This window comes from Triturus cristatus, chromosome 2_2 (genome assembly GCF_964204655.1).
Source record: "Triturus cristatus chromosome 2_2, aTriCri1.1, whole genome shotgun sequence".
NCBI classification, from domain to species: Eukaryota; Metazoa; Chordata; class Amphibia; order Caudata; family Salamandridae; genus Triturus; species Triturus cristatus.
The window spans coordinates 423,210,017-423,232,785 of NC_140582.1; positions in this window are offsets into that span (position 1 = coordinate 423,210,017).

Below are 22,769 nucleotides of genomic sequence, written 5' to 3' on the forward strand. Positions count from 1 at the left end.
TCCTGGCTGATGACGGCTGATAGCCAGAAACCGGTCCTAGGATGCTTGATTCCGGTCCAGGGAAGACATGGCTTGGCAGTTCGGGCTGGACTGTTCCCATGAGGCACAGGGTCAAGACTGATTTGCATATGGCCATGTCTAAACTGGGGTGGTGTAGTGGGCAAAAGAACGATGGATTTAACCCAGATCTCTTGACTGGGGGAGAATGTATGCATTGTCAGCATTCCGTCCATCATTTGTTTTTTCATAATTCAGTAGCTCAAACTGTACTATATTCATGTGACAAATTATTCCATGCTCAGGAAGCATATTTAACTTGATGTTGCAGTGGAAATGCAACATGTCCACAAGCTGACCTGTACACAATATACCATGTCAAGGAGCCATGATCATTTTGAGTTTTGAAATCAGGTCATGCAGAATACATCACATATGTGTCTGTCCATTGTCCTAAATGACATATCAAATTGAACGTGTTGTGAGTACCCACAGACACAGCTTGCGTAAAATCATTGATTTTTGATGACAGAGTTGATACCATGGGGACGAACATAATTTGGTGATGGTAGTACATTTTATTTAGTTTACAATAAGTTTGTATGTTTGTTTTTGTCACTAGTTCATGTCAGAATGCCACATAACTTTGCAAATGATAATCAACAACAGATGTGACATATTCAGTGGCCCCAACGTATCATTGTGTACAGTCTACAATTGAAATTGACAGCAGCATATCTGGCACCCTTGCACAATCATGTCAGGTCGCATAGATGTTTGTGATGCTGCGTGATCAGCTCTGTGACATGGCAATTGCTTGTACATAGCTAGTGAGTTGTGAATCATATGAGGAGTTGTCACATCAAGTCAGGAAGGGCAATACTGTCCTCCAGCATCACATAATGCTGATGTGCATAACTCTTGACTTGATGCAGCATCATCACACCATAAGTGAGATTCATGTGATGCACATCCAGACTGTGTACAATGACATACAGGGCCTGTGACATGACTTGAATATGTCAAAACATACAATCCAAAGGCAGGGGCAACGCACTCACCAGTGGCGTGTGGGTCCATGCATCCACGTCTTATGTGATCAAGTGTCTTCCAGCCATGGAAAATGCATGGAAAGTACGATAAATGTAATTGACATCACATTTTACAAGGCTCACAAACATTATTGCTGGCTTCATGATACAATTTCATTCACAGCAATAGTCAGGTGTGGTGCCACGTTAAATACTTGTTACAATCTGCTTAGCCTGTCTTGCCCACAACACATACCAATTTCACCCTGGTGGCCTCATGGACATCCCTGCCACACTCTGAGTAACGTAACATACTATAACTTGTTCCACAGCTTCATGATTATTGATTTTTATCTCAAACCTCAATAGACGTGACGTTTGTAGGTCAAATCTGATTTTCCACTACACATAGGTGTATCACGACCTTTGACATGTTGGTGACCCATATTGTGTATCTCACTGAGATAGACAGCGAGTTGATCATGTGAAGTGTACCAATATCAAAACATGTAAGGGTGACACAGTATATCATGACAGGCATGTATTTTTGCCATATGGTAAATTCCATGAGGGGTTCCAGTATGTTGTGCTCAGCCTAATTAGTGTCCTGTGAATTCATCCTCTGATGTGATACAAAGTTGGTCATGTACTTACCACATTGTCTTCCAATGTTGAGTCTAAGGTGATCCATGAGGTCCCCCTAATGGCCCACGCAATCCTGCCACTGGTGTGTCCACTGCTGGACAGTCCAGTCCACATCAAAAAATGTGAGCATTTTCTCCCGGATGTGCTCCCAACTCACTTTTGGTACTTAGACTTTGTATCCCTGTAGGATACATTCCCAAGCCTCCAACATCTTGGTCAAGTAACATTTTACCAGCCAGGGGAATCCTCCCAATGCCCCCTCTGACTTCTTACCCTCCCTACCCTGACCCAACATCTCCAAATACACTGTTGAGCCCAGGCAAACCAAAAAATATCCACAAATAACCCCTAATAACTATGGAAAATTACAAAGATACCCCTGAGATGCATACCGACAAAACAATCAGACAGACACAAAAGACTAAAAGGGACAGAGACACAGGACTCAACAAGGACAGTTTGGGTAGTACACTACACACAGAACTCTCTTCAAAACCCAAAAACCAGCAGACACCTTCTAACACCTCCACAACTCACAAAAGACACTAATAGTTTGGTTGAAAGAGAAAGCAAAAGTGTACAGTACTCCTCCATGGAACAGGATGCAGACTGACATCATTTCCTGGCAGTTTGCGGCCCTTTTTAATTGTTTGCAATGATATTACACACACCTAGGGGTAAGCGGGAAGATTTCTTGGGTATACATGTATTTTGCAAGTATTTTCTGTGCCTAATATGCAAAATATTACCGCAAACATGGATTTGCTTTGTTTTGTTTCCGCTTATTGATAATTGATCAGTATATGTACCATTTGATCTGATTTTTCTGGACTAACAACACAATATGTATATGTGATGTTATCTGTGTGTTTTACTTTTGTGTAGTCTTTCTGAACTGAACAGGTATTAGTGGTCCTGAGCTATCAGGAGGCACTAGTTACTCGCATTGATGTCTGTTCATGACTGGTCATGTGTGTAGGTAAACACATGCCACAGTGTCACACATTGCGCTTAGCATTGGTGGTATGTGTCACGACATGTGAACCTCTTAAATTACACATCGCTGTCATGTCTGTTCCAGTTAGATGGTCTTGCTACACAAATGTACTTGACCAACAGGCAGTCACTGCTTGTCTTTTATATTTGCAATGCAGCATGCAATGCACAGATATGACTGCACATTCACATTTGAGTATATAAATAGCTGGAGGCACGGAGGGGCACATTGATGACAGTCTGTGCTAGGGCACTCATGACTTGATTTTCAAAATATATGTCCATGCATTTCATGCAGTGCTATGCATGACATGGTCTATGAACGGTGTGCAATGACTATCACCATTGCCAACATAACAAAAAATGCTAAACAAGACGTTACATGGTGTAAGTATATTTTTGTGGAAGCAACCTCACAAGATAAGTCTAGCATGTCAGCAATAAGCAAATATTAGCGGGTATGGATACTTTTGTTATGGCTGGACAGATACCACTGTAAGTAAATTATGTTATTGTGTCTTCAAATATTATTAATACCCTATGGCTATAAGATCTTACAGGGACAGCTCATATAATGCATAGTTAAATGTGTGTGACAGATAGCAGAATGGAGTGGAAACTTTCTAATAATGCATAGCTCAACAGGCCCCACTCACCCATGTACAATCATGTTGAAGACCCAAATTTACATGTGAACATGTCATTGTTACTTTGGAACAGCAAAGCTGCACTTTGCATTTCACAATCCTTGCAACATCAAAACTAGCAATGCCTGTAAGCCCAAGCAGTAGGCATGGCCTGCAGATCATGCTGTGCCCTTGTATGAGACCCAGGTGTCTAGACTCAGATACTGCTGAGTTACAGCAGACTGACATGGATGACAATGCCTACGTTGTGCGTGATATGGTGGCCGAGTATCTTCCCATTGTTGCGTGAGCAATAAACATTACCTGATGGCAGGATTGTCATGTTATTGTTTTAACATTGCTGACATGAAAAGTATACATGAAGGTGCTACTGTTAATCTACAAAGGTTAGTGTGCATTGCAGGACACACACCAAGACAACACTGGTGTTACAGGGTAGACATCTTATCTCTTTGAATGGCCTCTCAACGTCATTAAGTACGAGTAGGTTGCGCTGTCTGTCACTGTCGAGGATGAGGTCCATCTTCTCTACAGGACTTGTGATGCAGGGGACAAGTGAGTAGGCAAATGAGAGTCCACTTGCACCCCCTCAATCAGTAGTTTAAAATGCATAGTTTGCATACCATGCTGCACCATGAATTGGACTATACGGGCTCAACAAGGATTATGCTGGCTGAGTCAGTGACTTAGAGAGAGTGTTCTGATTTCATGCCTGCTGTAGTATTAATGTTTTGGAGATGGTTGTGTGTGAAGCAGAGGAGGCCCAGGGGTTGTATCTGCACATTAACCATAAGCAGACTGCTTGCACCTAACTGTTTTCCTTTGACAATATGGAACATGTGATCTGCTTGCCACTGTTGCCATTCATGAGGCAAACATGTGGTGCAGCCTTTCATCAACTGATGTTAGGGAGCACTTTGGTGTATGTTGGTTTTCCATGGATGCAATTGGGACAGATATTTCTGTTCGGCATACTCCTGACTGTGGTGGAGTGTCTTAGTGTCCACACTGTATTGATATGAACCATACATAATAGCTGGCCAGCTTACACAACTGCCTTTCATGAGAAGAATGTGTACATTGCTTGAAAGATGCAACATTGTGTTACATTAACATTTCTTCTTAGAAGCATGCTTGTCTGTGTGTTCAACTATGCCTGCAGATGTTCGACTATTTAGATTTTTGTAGTTGTGCTGAAGAGCAAACGTACACACATCATACAATTGACATGTGTGAATGTGTAGTCATAATCCAGATCTAGGTGATGCACAATCTGGGGGTCTTAGATGAATGATTTCATGACCGTATGACCCAAAACAATGTTCATTCCTGTTGTCATATGTTGCATGTTGTTGGGATGTTAATGCTGTACTGATTGTATTCCTTGTAGCACTTCACCTATGTGTATGTCTGTTCTCTGTTTTGGATGAGGATGTAGCCGATTCTACCCTCATTCTCCTTCATGGGGCAATTCTGACAGAATACCTGCGGGGTAATGCGGCACCCAGGGGTCTTATAGTAACTAATGCCCCAAGAATCTTCCTTGATGACCAACAATTCAAAAAAGAGTGGTCACTAATCGCGTGGCGGTGCACCCGCGATTGGTTGATACTAATTATTAACACTGCTAAACGACTATCAGAAGCAATTCTAGTAAAAATTAAAACAAGCGAAGATGCATTGATGACAGAAATTAAGATTACCCTGTATAAAAAGAAACTAGAAGAGGTAAATAAATAAATCAGTGAACATAAGGATTTCTAAATGCAAAGTAAGGTGAACAAGTTACAAAAAGATCTGAAGAAATTTTCCCATGAAAAAGTCTATCCGTATTTGAAAGAGGATTACAAAAGTCAAGACAACTCGGATTCAGATTCCTCATATCAGGGAGACTCCAGCAACCCAGAAACTGATCAAGAAGGCTGGTCCAGTGATGACTCAAATAGAAGTTGGAGAGGTAGAGCAAGAAGACCAAGAAGGGGAAGATACAATCAAGGCTTCCAACCCCCACAGATGTACCCATGGCCAGGAGCCTATGGCCCAATGCCTTATCAAGGACCACCACCATTCCAGGGGCCACAACACTTTCAGATGGGACCCTAGTTCCAGCCGAATTTCAACCAGAACCGTTTTTTAGGTCAGGGTGGAAGAAGAGGGAAACGTGGCAGACAGAACAACGGAGGAAAACAGGTACAATGGGAAGACAGCAGCTCGACAATGAACACACGGAGCATGACGAAAGGACCAACAGCAGGGACAAGCACTTCCCGGGATTAATAGTGAACCTCACCGACATTACCCTAAGAACAGAAGAGAGTGATGTTTTGAATAAAGGCCTGGGATTTGTACCCACTACAAATTTGGACAAATTCAAGATGAGATGCGAGTTGAGCGAATTCTTTCGAAGGATAAGATTAAAAACGTTCTTTGCGGGAAATGATCCACCGATTGAGGATCACAAGTACACATCTTTACGAGTGAAGTCCAGTTTCTTCCCTCCGTCCTCGATGATGCCCCCAGAAGTAATAGCCTTTGAAGATGCTGTGTCAAATGAGATCAAGAATTTACCCATTGGAGGAGAAGTTTTCGATAATATGAGCAAGAAAGAACGCGTGGCTCTAAAAGAACTTAGTACGAGACCTGATATGGTTATCAAACCAGCAGACAAGTGTGGAGCAACGGTGATACAGAGCACTACAGCTTATAGATCAGCCTGTATCAGTCTGCTATCGGATATCAAATTCTATAAACCCATTCACAGAGACCCTACAGCTCGACTTAGGAAAACCATAAACACTTTAACAACAGAGGCACTGGAACAAAAATGGATAAATAAAAAGGAACATGAGTTCTTGAACTGTAAAGATCCAAGAACCCCAATATTTTACAAAATACCTAAAATCCATAAAGGAAGAGTACCACCACCAGGAAGACCCATCGTGTCCGGGATTGGTTCCCTTTTGGAACCACTGTCTAAATATACAGATTGGTTTCTCCGCCCTCTGGTGACTCAAATCAAGTCCTACATACAAGACACTAAACATCTGCTTAACGTCCTCCAGGATGTTACATACAATCCAGAACACAACATCTTTGTGTGTCTGGATGTGGAAGTGCTATACACTAGCATCCCGCAGGACGAGAGCATCAGAGTGATTGAAACACTTCTACATCAAACAGAATGGACCTGGGACGCACCAATCAGTTGGATTGTCACACTCATGAGCCTGGCATTGAAAGAGAACTTTTTCAGATTCGAGGACCAACTGTACCTGCAGATACACGGTACATCTATGGGGAGCACATTTGCTCCCAGTATAGCATGTCTTTACGTAGGACATCTAGAGGAGGAACACGTGTGGGCCACGAACCTTTATACCAAATAACATAAAAGGGTGGTGGCGGTACATAGATGATATCCTGGTGATCTGGGAAGGTGACACAGGCACGCTGACTAACTTCTACACATGGGTCAACCAACTTAACCCACATTTGAAGTTCACCATGACATCTAACCAGGAACAGATATCATTCCTGGATGTCAAATTGAGCGCAAGAAATGGGGGGATTACCAGTTCTTTGTTCTCCAAACCAACTGATAGAAACAGTTTACTTCACTTTAACAGCGCACATCCCCGGGCACTTAGGGAGAATCTCCCGGTAGGCCAATTTTTACGTATTCGCAGGAACTGTGCTGACCTGGGAGAATACAAGATAGAAGCAGAAAATCTGGCCAGAAAGTTACATGAAAGATCGTATCCAAAAAAGATTATTGGAACAGCTAAAAAACGAACTCGTAACACACCCAGAGAGGCCCTACTCGAAACACATCAAAAAGAAGAACCGGACGCTCTCATATGTGTTACCACTTTTAATGCATCATTGAATGTGATTAAGAAAATCATCAATAAAGAGTGGACAGTTCTTACTGCTAACCAACTCAAATTTGAGAAACCAATGTTCTCTTTTAAACGGAACAGAAGTCTGAGAGATTCCCTCATTCACACTGATTTCAGGAAACCAAAAAAACAATCAAGAAATCAAGTAACACTATGGAATTTACCAGTGGTCACCGGACATTACCCATGCGGGTCTTGCGTGGTATGTCCATTTACAGAACAGACTAAGGAAATAGATCTTTGTATGCGATACGCGTGGGAACAGCGATCACATACAAATTGCAATACAGAGAAGGTCATTTACCTCATCAAATGTCCCTGTCAACTTATGTACGTAGGAATGACAGGAAGGAAAGTCAAAGTGCGTATATGTGAGCATAGAAGCACGATTAGAAGGGCTATTGCATCCACAAAATTGACAGCACACTACATTGAGTACAAACACACAGATACAGACTTGTGGTGGACAATCATTGAGAAAGTGAGTGGGGAGGGCGATATGTCCAGAATCCTACTAGAACGCGAACAACGATGGGTGTATAGACTCAAAATCCACATTGTAGGATTAAACGATTCAATACCATGGAACCAACTCAATAAGAGATAATTCTCGTGAGGATCAATATACTGGAATATAAACAAATATCCTGACCTCGTAATTATTGTCCTACGTATATGGTCGTGCCTGACCTATAAACAACTAAGACTATCAAGTTTTCTGAAGGATATATCCCATAAGTAATGTCTTCAAGTATTATCTTAAAATAGCTACTAGTTTTTCAAAATAATTAGTGGCGGAGTACATATAGGAGAATACGCACACTTGACATCCAGTCCGACTGCCGGTTTTAGAACAATTCTGGCAGCCTGTTGTTACACACGACATTTTTACACTGTTACACCGTGCTTAGAACAAACCCCTCCTGTCTGTGCCGGTATCACATTGATCATTACAAACAGATCGGCGATATTCTTAGTCCGTAATGTGTATTAGGATCAGATAAGTTTCTGATCTTCGTATTAATAAAGCTTAGTTTTTTTAAATAAAAAAACTTAAAGAGCGGAGTTAGATGCGCATTCAGATTAATACTACAACTCCCATGATTCCTATTGTCCTTCGTTCATGCCGGATACGGGATGCGGAAGTAGGCGGGTTTACATCCAATTGCAAACGGTCTACTTATAACGTCACAAGGAGATGAAGCAATACCCCAAGCAGTGGAACCACCTCCGAACAGGTTGATACGAGGGGCAGGACCCTTGATGGCGTGAGTAATGCTGAAAATTGACTACAGCCTTAAGGTATGAGGGAGAAGCTGGTCCCTTTTGGGATCCTGCATCAAGCATAACTCTTACGGACATTGTTCTGTGTTTATGTCTTCGTGTGTTTGTCTCTCTATATGTGTTTTTTACTTTATTGGCCCCCTCCATTACTATGGAACAACAACTCGGGATTCTCGAATCTTGTGTGGGTGAAAAATACGCTTACGAACATGAAGTGTCTGACTACAGGGCTACCCCACATATGTTGGTTTTCCACTTGGAGTCGATACCCCTCCCAAAATGGGGTAAGAATGAGTGTGTGAAATATGTAGTTGTATGCATGAGCGTGAAAGATGAGCATGCAATTACGCGATCATGTTATATGTAAAAAAACCACGGCGATTATCATTTTTATAGTGTTTTACCACGAGGGAATTACATGGGTGTTAGATCAAGATGTTTAGACATACACCTAAGAGCTAAAGGTGATGGTATGCGGCACAATGCCGCCACCAAGCCGGGCAACACACAGATAGGAGCGTGTGAGAAACTCAGAGTGTTTTTTTCACCCGCCACCTCGATTTGTCTGTTGGTTTCACCATTAATAAGTTGAGACGTACGCCTGTAGATATGAACATTCCTGGATCTCCATATATAAGAATGTGTGGTCTCTTTTCTCTCTTTTTTCTCTCTTTGTTTCTCTACTTAGATGGAGTGACATATAAGACTAATTAGTCTACGTAAATTGATAAAGGAGCGTTAGTTGCCCTTATCACCAGTAGTGTAGGGAAATCCTCTGCCCTACCCTTTCCAGGGGGCATTATATTCCGCCCTGAAGAAAGCCCAGCACCCTTCATGGGGCTAAACAGGACTGAAACATGTTGGCTATAGGGTCTTAGGACCATAATATCCCCATTGACCCTTAAACTTTATTTTATTATCACCCCCAGCAGTTCCAAGAATAAAAGGGATACTGGGAACTACTGTCGGTTTTTAATCTTTATCCCCCTGGCCAAAAACATCTTCTTAAGAGCTCCCTGGAATATGGTCGAGCCCACCTCTACTTGTAGGCATCGAGGTGTCCCAATGATGAGGCATGACACCACTAGGGTGTGTGAGGAATATAAAACAAAAGGAGTTGCCTCCTTCCCCACTTATTAGTGGTGGTCTATCCTGACTTCACTTAGGGACCGCAACACCTGGGAGCTCTAGGTCTGTTCAAATACAACTCGCAATCTCATTATGAGTTGCTAGTGGGGAGTACTTCTGGTAAAATAGTGTAAAGACCCGGGAGGGTGTACTCCTCCCTTTAGTTCCTCTCAGCCCCCCTGTAAGTTTGGAATCCTTTCCTACTTACGTTTGTGCTTAACGCCGATTCTACCCCTTCACTGGAATAAGGCAATCTTGTTCTGGTGCATGAGACATATACTATTCCTTGACATTGCCTTGGCAGGTACATGGTCCAACACACGCATTGTTGTGTGCTGCCGTCTTGCCATTTGTCCCATGTCTGGCATATGTGTCATTCTTTGTGCTTATGTGACTATAGCATTGACAGATCATTGCTGTGTTGTAGAATGATACATGCACAGTGAATGAGGCATGTCTTGTGGCTATTGATCATTACAATGTTACATGTGTCAGCTTGTGAGTTATTGTTGTTTTACTGTGTATGCTTGGTGTTTGAGGCATTCACTGAACTGTATTGACACACCAGTTATTGTATCTGTATTATCATCGGTGTCATCATCCTCCTCACCCAGAAGAGGTTGTAATACAGATCTGCAATGTATGTTCAATACTGTTGTCACTTACCTTTATTCCTGTGCTATTTATTTCACAGATATGTTTGATTATACATATTATGAAATTTAACTATGGTCCTTGTGCATCCCAGTGCAACGTTGTAGTCTCTCCGAGCTGGAGTGTGTGTCACTTTGATGGGCGTCATCAGCGATGGTGAGAGTGCATAACCTTGATCACCGCAGAGATGTGTCCATTAATATTTTTGCCTGCTGTATTTGCCTTTTTTGGTGTGTGTGCATTCTGCAACTTTGTACTTTCTGGTTTGTCATGTGGAGCTTCAGACAATTAACCTGTATCACTGAAATTAACTTGCCTATACTTGAGAGCCTACACATCACCATGTTGTCATTGTCCGGGTCCTGTGTGTTACCTTCATGAATTAGCGGGGCCACTCATCGTGCAGGCCACACATTAGATGGCATTTTCTCAAATGATCTCCGTCTGACCATCAAAGATCCGGTGTATCTATCTTAGTCGGATCACCTTGCGGTTCCATTTTTCTTGGAATATCATAGGGTGGGTGTCTGCAAAATAGGGAATCACGTAAAGGAAACTGCTAGAAACTTTAGAAATCTTAGCAGTGATTCCTTCGCGCCCTGGGCTGCTAGCCTTCTTATTACAGGTTTGGACAGTGTACAGTCCGCAGTTGGCCATTTCGAACAGGTTACTATGGAGGCCCTGAATGAATTGGCCCCAGTACAGACCCGCCGCCGAGCCAGAAAGAGACCATCTGCCCCATGGTTCTCTGACTCTCTTAGACTCCTCAGGCAAGAAGTGAGGAGGAAGGAGAGGCTCTGGCATGCTAGCTGGGACCTTAAGAACAAGGAAGCCCATAAACTCCTTGTCAGGAAATATAAAGCGCCGATTGTGCAGGTCAAACAAGACTACTATGTAGCCCTGACAACCTCGCTCTCCTCGCCGAAGGAGCTCTTTAAAATCGTGGACTCTTTAGTCAACCTGCAAGCTCCTGATCCTGTTATTCCATCTCAAGACCTATGTGATAAGATTGCCTCCTTTTTCCACACGAAAATACAGGATATCCACTTGGCTCTTGAGGAACAAAGAGCTTGTATCAGTGTGCCCACTGCTCGGGTTGAGATGAATATGACCACTATTGACATCTCCCCACTGTGCACCCTGGACTCCTTTCCCCCGCTGGCCTTGCATGATCTGGAGATCTTGCTTAATAAGACTAAGTCAGGTTCTCCCCTGGATACCTGCCCATTGAAAATCATCAAGCAGTGCAGGGAGACCCTCCTACCACCGTTGCTAGAAATAATGAATCTTGCCATCAGAGACGGCATCTTCCCTCTGGAGTGGAAGAAGGCAGTAGTGAAACCCCTGTTAAAGAAGGCCTCTCTCGATCCGGAGGTCTTAAAAAATTTCCGTCCTATTTCGCTGCTTCCGGCTCCAGCGAAGATGCTTGAGGCACATCTTAACAAGCATCTCGCTGTCTTTGTGGAGAGCTCTGGCTGCCTGGACTCCTCCCAGCATGGATTCAGGAGGGAACACAGCACTGAGTCAGCCCTCACCATCGTGCTTGATAAAATCCACACGACAGTCGATGGGGGCCAGACCACCCTCCTGGTCCTACTAGATCTAACTGCGGCCTTCGATACCCTCTCCCCCTCAGTACTTACATCGCGCCTGAGGGATGTGGGGGTGAAGGACGCAGCCCTAGATCTACTGACTTCTTTCCTTGATGGGAGGGAACAAAGAGTTAAGCTGGGGGAGTTCCTATCTCCATCCCGACTTGTGCTATGTGGGGTCCCCCAAGGGTCGGCGCTTAGCCCGACCCTATTCAACATCTACGTGACCCCACTAGCCAGACTAATAAGAACTTTCGGGATGGAGGTAGTTTCTTATGCAGATGACACCCAAATACTCGTCTCTCTCTCCCATTCAGATGTGCAAACCGCCTCCAAGTTTAGATCTTGTATGGAGGCGGTTGGTCATTGGATGATTCAGAACTCTCTTAAACCGAATGGGGAGAAGACTGAGGTGATGGTGTTTGGAGGGAAAGAAAACATCTGGTCAGCCAATTGGTGGCCTGACTCGCTGGGAAAGTGTCCTTCCCCCACTACATCTGCTAAGAATCTCGGGGTGATGATAGACCCTGCCCTTGACATGAACAAACAGCTGAGTAGAACCATCTCCACCTGCTGGGGCTTGATCTACACTCTTCGAAGGATTAGGAAATACTTTTCCTTGCAGTCCAGAAAGCAAATAGCTGTCGCACTCATTGGTTCACGCTTAGACTACTGTAATGCGCTGTATGCGGGGCTAAACAGGAGCCTCCTGCAGCGCTTACAGGTAGTTCAAAATGCCACAGCTAGATTTGTTCTGGATATTCCCAGACGCTCTTCGGCCACGGCGGCCAGGAAAACGCTGCATTGGCTACCGGTAGAACATCGAATACGGTTCAAAGTCTTATGCATGACATATAGAGCCATTGCAAAAAACAGTGACTCGGGAGTTGGTTCCATCATCTCTCACTACACTCCTGGAAGGAACTTGTGTTCCTCCGGGAAATCGCTTCTGACAGCTCCCCGCATACGAAGAGCTAAGTGGGGTGGCAGGGCCTTTTCCACTCTGTCCCCCAAATGGTAGAATGACCTTCCTCTGGACCTCAGATCCCTACCCTCCCTACAGAAATTCCGTAGTGCCCTCAAAACTTGCCTCTTTCGGCAAGCCTATATGTAAGGATGTTTGCTTCAATTCTGATCGTATTGTTAGGCGCCTTGATACCTGCGGGTTATTGTTTTGCGCGTTATAAATTTTTATCAATCAATCATGTTGTGACTGTCAGGATGTATAGGTCACTAAAGAAGAGATTAGTGTTTCTTTACAGGCCCATTGCACAAACTGAACATCTCCTGTGCGCATATTTTAGTGGGAGCACCCTTGGCATATGTGACTGCTGAGGCATCCACCTTGATTTTTTGTTGATTACTATGTTGGAATATCATCTAGATACCTCATTGGGAGTGATTTTGCTGAGGGTAGCTAAGGGCGAATATCCTTGTCGGCTAAACGATGAACTCATTATGGGCTCTTTACATTCAGCTTGCCCCCAAGGTGGATCAGTTTTTAAGTGACAGTGGCAGTTCTACCTGGTGCACTTGACCTACTGGGACATGTGAAGACAATGTACGTATGCATTGATATCCTTGTGCATGAGTTGACTTTGACTCTGCATGTATGTATTTTGGGGTAATATCCATCAATATTGCCATGTGTATGTCTGTTCACAATCAAAACACATTATAATTTCGGAATTGGTGCATCAGATTTATAGACGTCACCAGGGGAGTCATATGGATGCACAACATGTAGTGAGATTGTGATTTGGATTGTGTGTATGCTCTTCCTATGCATGCTCCATTCTACAATGACACACACTTATGGTTAATCATCTTTGGTGATTATTTGTATGCAGTTGGTGCTCCCTTCATGCAGTACTACTTGCAAACCAATTATGCAGGAACACCAGCTGCATGGTCCATGGCTGACTATGTTATTGCATGTGAGCTATTTGAGCACCATCACATGTAAGAGCATGGTAATCTGTCATCTTATTGTACAAATGGCACGTGTTTATTTCAAGATGTATGTAGCACAGCAGAAGCATATGTTCTGTGTCATGTGCTGAATTGATTATTTTAAATTTGTGTCTGATGAATTCTACAGAATCTATATTCCAAGGGTGCTATAGTAGTTTGTGTGAGATTTTCTAGGCTACTCCTTTGTTGGGCTGTGTAACATATGTCTTGTATATTTTGCATTGGGTGCTTGTGTATATTGTTTGGACCTGCTCCGAGGTATGTCCTATTACATTGGCTATATGTGCATTCCCACATATTTGAGCTACATGCTTGTGTACTTGAGGTGTGTTCAGCTTGTACTTACCAACAAGCAGTCCATTTTCATATGTGCCATTCCAAATCCGCTGGTTGATGATCGATTGGCGAAAGATATAAGAGTCATACACACTCCCGAGAAATTTAGTGACAACATTGAGGAACAGGCCCAGGTGGTCTACAATTGCCTGAACATTCAGTGAGTGTGTGTGCCTCCTGTTCCTGTCTGAATGTGCAGTGTCTGCATGAGGCACAAGTAGTACATAGGTGCAGTCAATTGCCCCCAACACATGCAGAAACCCAGCAATATCATAGAAGCCTTGCTTGTTATGAAGTTGTTCCAGCGCAGTGTTGGGGACGCATAGGTGCTGCAGTGTCAGGCTGAAAATGGCATCCAAGACAGTTGGTAGGAACCTGGAGAAGGCTGACTGTGAGACTCCACCAACTCTGGCAGTGGTTGATTGGAAGGTACCAGAGGCCAACATGTGCAGCACTGCAAGTAGCTTGCTCTGCAAAGGGATTTTCGTGCAGCACTGTGATGGTACCTGCAGTCTTGGTGCTATCTGGGTGAGTATGTGCAGGATCTGGCCGGAGGTCTATCAGGGTGATGCGTTGGCAACAGACATGTTCTCTTCTGTGGCGCTGACTCTGTGGTGGTGCTGGTGGCGGTGGTTGTGGTGGTTGTGGTCTTCTTGGTGCTCCATGCTGCAAGAGTAGTACCTCCATGGCGTCATTAGGTAAGCAAATGATGGTCTGCATTAGTCTCCCTTATGTACAGGTGTGTTTGCTACATTTTTTAGACAAGCTTTACTCTGGTATAAAAAACCAGCCACTAACTGGCCTTAGTGGCAGTTTTTTTTATTATCGCCGGGCTGTAAATTCATTGTACATATCGCGAAGTGGGGTTAGCGGCAATTTTTACACAGGAACACACACCTTGCATATCATTTTCGTTAACAGAAGAGATCCTAAAAATGCACGTTTATACAGGAAAACAGTGGCTAACTGCAGTTAGTGGCAACTTGTAAATACGGCAATTAAAAAAAGCTGCCGTAACGTAAATAAATTGATGCTACAGTGGCGTTAACTCCTTGTACATATGCCCCTATGGTGGGCTGGAAAGTGCTCAATGGGCCATGCAAAGTTCAGAGCTGGCATGCCACAATGCCATCATCACTTGTTTCCCATCTCTAAATAAATTGGGATATGAATACCTTTAAATTCTTATGATTGGAGAGCATAAATCGCTGCACTGGTGGGACAGGAGATAGGAATTCTGCATGACATTGGTAGAATGGCTGTCTAAACCTTTGCATTTTTGTTGCTGACAGGAGGCTGGGGGTGTGCTAGTGGAAGTAGCCAGCTTTCTCCAAAGTTAGGACAAGTCTTAAGTTTCAGTGGTAGAGTAGGCATTCTTAATTTGGAAAGTGTTATGGACATTAGCTATCATTAGAAAGATTTGGAAGTGATAGGGTGAAAACCTAAGCCATAACACCACCATCCTACTGCACCAAATACTACAACATCAAACATTGATACCAACCATTCCAAAATTGTCTAGAATTCACCTATGTTGACAGAAGGTGACGCAGATAAGAGAACTAAAATTGAAAAAAATGGTAGAACAAAAGTTAGGCTGAGTTTGAATGAACACTTACTTTCCTGCCGTACCCTGGTGAATTAAAAATGGAAGAATATTTGGCCAAGACTAGCACATCCATACTACAGCGATTAAAAGGTTGCACCAAGGCAATACAGAATTGGGATCATTGACAACAAAAGCAGAAAACATGTATAATAAAAGCAAAACATGATCAGGAATGCCTGATGTAAAACAGCAATTGGTAAAGGTAAACACCATCATGAGAATGTTACAGAAATAATTACTACCCATTCAGAATCAAAAATAATGCAAAACAACAAATATTCCAGCTAAAATGTCCCAGTTCCGCATATTGAGACTATACAGGTAAGCATATATTTAAAAACATTGGGCCCGATTCACAAAAGTAATCTGAGACAAAATCATAACTTTACGACTTTTGGTATTCACAAAAGGCATTTAGTAGAAGTAAAGTTAGGATTCCTAACTTTACTACTAATAACTTAAAACACAAACAACCTAAAATATTATCAAACCAATTATTATGCAAAAAATACATATAACATACTAAAATAAAATGATATTATTATCTGTGAAATTCTGTACCACTATTGTCTTGAAAATATTATATTTGCTGATGATATTTGTGTCTTACAATATTTTTGAGATGATAATAATATTGTTCATGAAAACCAACTTTGAATCTTCGACTCTCAGAGATTGAGCTTCTAAATGGCACTCTGCTAGGCAAAATCAGCACCACAAACCATGCCAATAATTCGTCAAAAGCGATCCCCGGAACTGTTATAGAACTGGATTTCAGTGAGCCAAAACCTTTGTTGAAGCCTGTCTCCAAATCAGATGGAACTGCGCTTTTCCAAGCATCCCCTAACATAAAATGGATAGGAGCAAACAAATGGCAGAGCGCTCATAGATGCTCAAACTAACAATATGGCTAAGCTCTCCAGCAGGAACATAGTGAGGCGCTAACAGGGGTCGTCTCTTAGAGTGCAGCAAGACACAAAAAGCTGAAAACTCACTGCCCAAGCTATGATAGGATATTAACGGCATGTTAGGATTTTACAATTAGCATGCAAACACAATTTGGATGATTCTTCATGGCATTTTGAATGCATATGTATGGGCCAACTTACCAATTCTGCGATAAAGGGACAGACAGGTTATAACCCACATACCTCCCACAACTTACCTGGAGTAAATACATATTGGGCATAGAACAACAAAGGAGATTGTCAGTTGTCGTGTAGAATGAATTAAACAAAATGTAGGGACAACATGAGCAAGCAATGCAAATATCATGAACATTGACAGCATATTATAAAAGGTGCATTTACAGCATTCCTACATTCCTAAATCTAAGGCAGAAAAGGTATTGCCATAATGACGGTTTGTGTTTCAATAGCATCGACACAAGTTTGTACCTGTAATTCATTACTGTATATCCAGTTTGCAAGGTTATCTACAAAACAGCTGTGTCCATGTTATGCCTCGGTTGGAAAATTCCTTATAAGGCAAACAGCCTCAGATGGTTTTGGATGGCTTGCCTTAGAGATGCATAGATCAGCTGGATGGAATATTACAGTCCTAAACTGTCTCTCTGGGAGGGCTATGAACAGTTATTACCACCTTGAGCATTTATTTGGAGAAAAATAAACCTTTTGTTCCTGACATAAAGTGTGTGAAATAAAAAATAGGAACCATCTATTCAAAAGAGAATGTGAATATATTAACTAGAAGTATGATGTCAAGAAACATGACAAGTGTGTTGCATGTAATGCACATTGTTGTACAATAATGTCAATAAATGCATTAGCTATTGCTAATGAAAAAATAGTCTTAAGCAGATGGCAGGGGGGCACTTCAAATACATGCAACTCAAAACATACAACTAGAACACTGGACGAAGGTAGACATGATGTCTATGATTCACAGGATCAATCAGACTCTAACCACTCTGCTGAGGAACAGCACATGGGTAATGACAAAATAAAATCTTAAGCGCTGCCTCCAAGGAAGATAATGTACCTGAAACAATGTAACAGGTAGACAATGGGATATGTGTAGGTGTTAATGTCAACAATCACCCTGGATCAGCTACACAGTTCTCAATGTATGAGCCAGCCAAATAGAGCAAACTCTAAACAACAACATAGAAGGAAAAAAGAAATGCTGATGGAGTTGTGCTCCAGAATACTCAGAAAATTATCATACAACCAGCTAAAGCTATGTATAGGAATTGATCGGAAAATGTACACTTTAGGTAACATTTCAAGAAACGATGACAAAGATGATGAGACTTCGCTAACAAATAATTACTTAGATGGCTAACAAAAGAGGTGGATGAAGGAGTAGTAAAAACAAACTCCAAACATTAAAAAGAATCAATTTGAGAACAGTAGACACAAACAGCAATGTTAGCCTCATGAGCACAGACAAACCAAGCCTGGTACATAATATTCTAAAAATAAGGTAATTTACAAAACTCCTAGCAAAAATGTTAATTAACGTTACAATGAAAACTAAGGATCAACATCCATAATTTGAGTTGGCAAGGAAATAAGCAAAATCCCCTGGCAAACATTTGAATTGACAATACAAGGAAAACTAAGAAACAACATCCAGAATCTGAGTTCTCAAGGAAAAAAGCATGCAAGGAAGCATCCATTGAACAAGAAGTCAACAGACACATTCCAGAACATATTGAGCATCAAAAAGCCTGCAGACACTAAAATGGTAAAATTTCCAAATGAAAGAGCCAAAATAAAAACAGTATAAAAGTCTAAATATTATTGAAGCATTCATCTTTCCCAAATATGTGCAAGTATAAAAAAGTTCAGAAAAAATTAAATATGAGCATGCTCACTAGCATCTGGACATTTAAGCACAAGGGGCTGCCTTATCAATATGAGGCAAGAAAACCATCATCCTGTGGCTGACATTCCACAAAAAAAATGGCAACCTGGATCTAATGAACTTCCTAATTACACAAGAAATCTTGGCCCTAATAGAAACATGGACTGCGTGTGAAATTTAAGATTATACTGACCACACAAAATCTGGTATCTAGTAAAATGGATCCGCCAGCCATCGTAATCAGCCCCCTAGTATCCTTAGGTGCTCTTGTATATTTAGAAGAAAACAAAGATCAAGTCTAAATATGGTAAACAAGAATATGTCCAACACATATCACCCCTTTAAACAACTGTTACTCTTAGGTGCACCTGTATATTTAGAAGAAAACAAAGATCAAGTCTTACGCATTCTTGAATACACATCTAATTTGTTAATTTTGAAGTTCATACCTTTGATAAATGGTTGTAGTTTTTAGAAATATAATTTCCTAATAACTTATTACAATAGTGTGATACAAGTTGAAACGTTCCAACAATTGAGTAAACAGACCAATTTTTACAATTCTTGACTCCCAAGCCAGCACGTTTCCAACTTCTACCACTTTTTCAAGGCTCTGACCAATACATGAGATACATAAAAAATATAAAGAAAAATAAATCTCAATACAGCTAATAAAGAACTATGTACAGGTGCGTGCAAATAGTAAAACAATTCTCAAGGCACACGTTATTGATACATTATCAATGAGAATTCAGACAGTGTTATAGTATATAGAGGAAAATAACAGTAACAGTGGGTGATAATGCATTTCTACAAACCTTTGCAACTTTTACCTAATATCTACATTTATCACATGGAAATATTCAAAGAGATAATTGATTTATGCTTATGGTTTGATATGTAACCATTCAGAAAAGATTAGATGTCCAAACAGAACAAATTAAGTTAACTAAGTATATCATGTAAGGTCCTAAGCAGCAGCACACATGAACTTAACTGATTACATCATTTATAATCATTGGTACCATATCAATCATTTGTTTCCATACATGAAAAAAAGTGTTGATAAAATAATGCATCACCCTAAGTATGAAATGTATGAGGCACAACTGAGTCAGCAGCAGGTTAAGGTACATGTTTGAAGATAGAGCTGAGAGAATTAATTCATAAGGTTCTCCATGTGATAGGTTGAACTGAACAGAAGTTTTTTATGGTAGACCGGAATTGCTGGTTATCTAGAAAAAGGATTGATTGAACATAAATTGATTCAAATTATGCCCATTTGTTGGAGATGTTGCAAGAGAGAGGTGTGATCTGCAGGTGCCTGTCACTGAGTGCAGGGATCAATAAGCCTTGCACCCATGGGGGCCCTGCTGGGGGCCCAAAAGACAGATTCCCAAAGACTTTCTGTGTCAGATAGGCTGGCAGAGAAATGCTGTGGGAATCTGCCATCATAATCCCTAGGTCGGAAAGAGCCGGCCGAGGGATTAGTGAAGGCTTTCCGAATGGCGGACATGCTCACTGAGCCCAACGGAGGCCATTCGGAAATCCGATTCGGATTCCCTTCCGACTGACCCCATCAAAATGGGTTGGTCAGAAAGGAATCCAAACAGCCGATTATGATGTGGTCTGAAGGACTCCCACCGACGGTCGGAGCCGTTTCAGCCCGCATCATAATTGGACCCTCTGTGGAGATCTGCAATGTATGTATAGCACAAACCTAGACAAAAGCCTGTGGATCAGAGACCACCCAGCACCAAAATGATTCTGTACTTCAAAACCTTCCATGTTTAACTCTGTTGACTTTACTTTCAACCTATATTTTCAACTTTATGTTCTGTCAATATTTTGTTTGCCTATAATGGGTAAAACTATATTTCACTAGCACCTGAGGACTGCCACCTTGCTTGGCTCCAGTTACTTTAGAAAACCTTCTCACCTATATTCTTAGTGGCAGCACCAAGCATTTGATAATGGTCCATTGTTTCCTAATCTCATTCTATTGATGTCTTTACTTGCTCCAACATTTGATGACTGCACCTGAAAAGAGGCATTTGCTGCATGACACGCAAAGAAGAAACACAAAAGAATGGCTCATTGTGCACTATACATTTGCTCATCCTCACCCAGTAATGAAAAGAAACTGTTGCAAAAATTGGGAGGGAGCCATAGTGCTCAACATCACATATGATGCTGCATCTGTATTCATCACTCCTTCAGTGGCTAATCCCTCATTGCGCAGGAAGAGCACTGACACTTGCTAAATCCCATTCAGTGACGTAACTGTGGGAAATGATACAGTGTGCATACTTTGTTGTGAACAAGTGGCTCTCATTGTTGCATTAATTATTTTAAGCCTTCTGCCACTCTTCACCAAAACAGCCAGGTCTATATTTTTTAAACTGCTATTAATATTTGCCAACTTTGGAAGAATATTTATTGTGTTTGTTGATTAGAGGGAAAATACAGCAGTAGGCCACATGGAAATTTTGATTTGCCTTAAGAGTGTAGCAACTAAGTGAGAATATTTTTGCTTTGGTAGGCTTAAAATAGATGCCCACAAAATGTCAACTGCCATCAAAGTTCCCATAGCATGATTGCAGAAATCAGGGTCTGGGGATACATTTACCCAAAGATGGAATTGAATACGACCAGAAATATCCTGGTCAGTCAAATTTTCTTCTGTGGCAAGTTTAGAGGTTGTGATTTATTAGGCTGGGCTATCAAGTGACTGTGCCGATAAAATGGTGTTTGTCTGGAATATAGTAGGGGTGGGCGGAGCTTGCATAGTTGCATTCCGCAAAGCGCCGTGAAAGGGTAAAAAATCTCTATGAGCACGCAGAGTTCCGCGAAGACGCGGAAATGCTTGTTCTGCCGGTTCGCACTGCATTTTTTCTGTTCGTGAACGCTGATTGCGTGCTCGGGGGGAAATATCTTGTGAACTTGCCAATGCGGTCGCCAATTGGCGCAGCCATCTTCTTTCATTTGTCCCGCCCGCTCACAATGTGTGTTTCCTGTTCACGAACGCGGGTGCGTCCGAATGACTCGGGATCGCGCGGCCAGCTACCAAAATCTAGTGGTGAACGGATAGGAAAACTCATCGGCGAATGCAGGGATCCCGGTAAGTTGCTCTTGCGTGCGCGAACACACATTTTGAAAGCGCGAACAAGGGAAAAATTCCGCGACGACGCAGATCGCGGAATTTTGGGTAATTCCGCGTTCTCCGCAGAACGTGGAATTGCCCAAATTCCGCGAGCGGAAAGGAATTTTCCGCCCAGGCCTAGAATATAGACAACGTCGGCATACACCTGTCTATTTTGTGAGTAGTGCTTTATTGTCAGGCTGGGTATGAAGTCACTGTAGTGTGTGTGTGTGTGTGTGTGTGTGTGTGTGTGTGTGCGTGGGTATGTGTGTGTGTGAATCTGCAGTTCTGTTGCGCATATTAATCTTGTGTTTTTGTGCGCAGCAAAAAACTACAATGCACATCAAGGTGCCCCTGTACCTACATAACATGATCGCCCATTCCCCTAAATTCTACATCATACAATTTTGTATGTACTTAGGTCTTGAATCCAATATGCTGGGGGATCCTATCCGAACTGTTTACACTGTGATTTTGTGGGCCGTAACATGTGTAAATATACAAGTCAATGAAAGGCAATTTAATTATTGCCAATAATAAACAGCAAAACACGTTTCTTATCAGATGCTTTAACACATAAAACGAACGGAGTTTACCGCCTGTTGGGTGAGTAAGTCTTGTTGAATTCTGCAGGGCCGTGCTCCAGTTTCTTTTCGACAAACCATGTCTGACATAAAAGCTGCGAAAAAAGCAATGAGCACCAGCCACTTGTCTCATTCAGGATCTTATCAGTGACAGCTAATCAATACGCAACAAATGAAAAGTAATAAAGCATGACTTGAGGAGCTCTACCGTTATTTCAAGCTGAAAATACGGTTCTACAAAGATGTGAGAATTAATCCATCTCGTCCTTCAAAGTAAACTTAATCTATCGCAGGAAATTCTCCAGCGTGTATGCAAATCACCAGGCACTCTTCAAGAAGCATTGCGTCATTGTTTTTCCGAAATATATGCAGAATGCCGTGTGAGGTTGTCTGTGAAACTGTGCTTCTCTACAGCACATGCA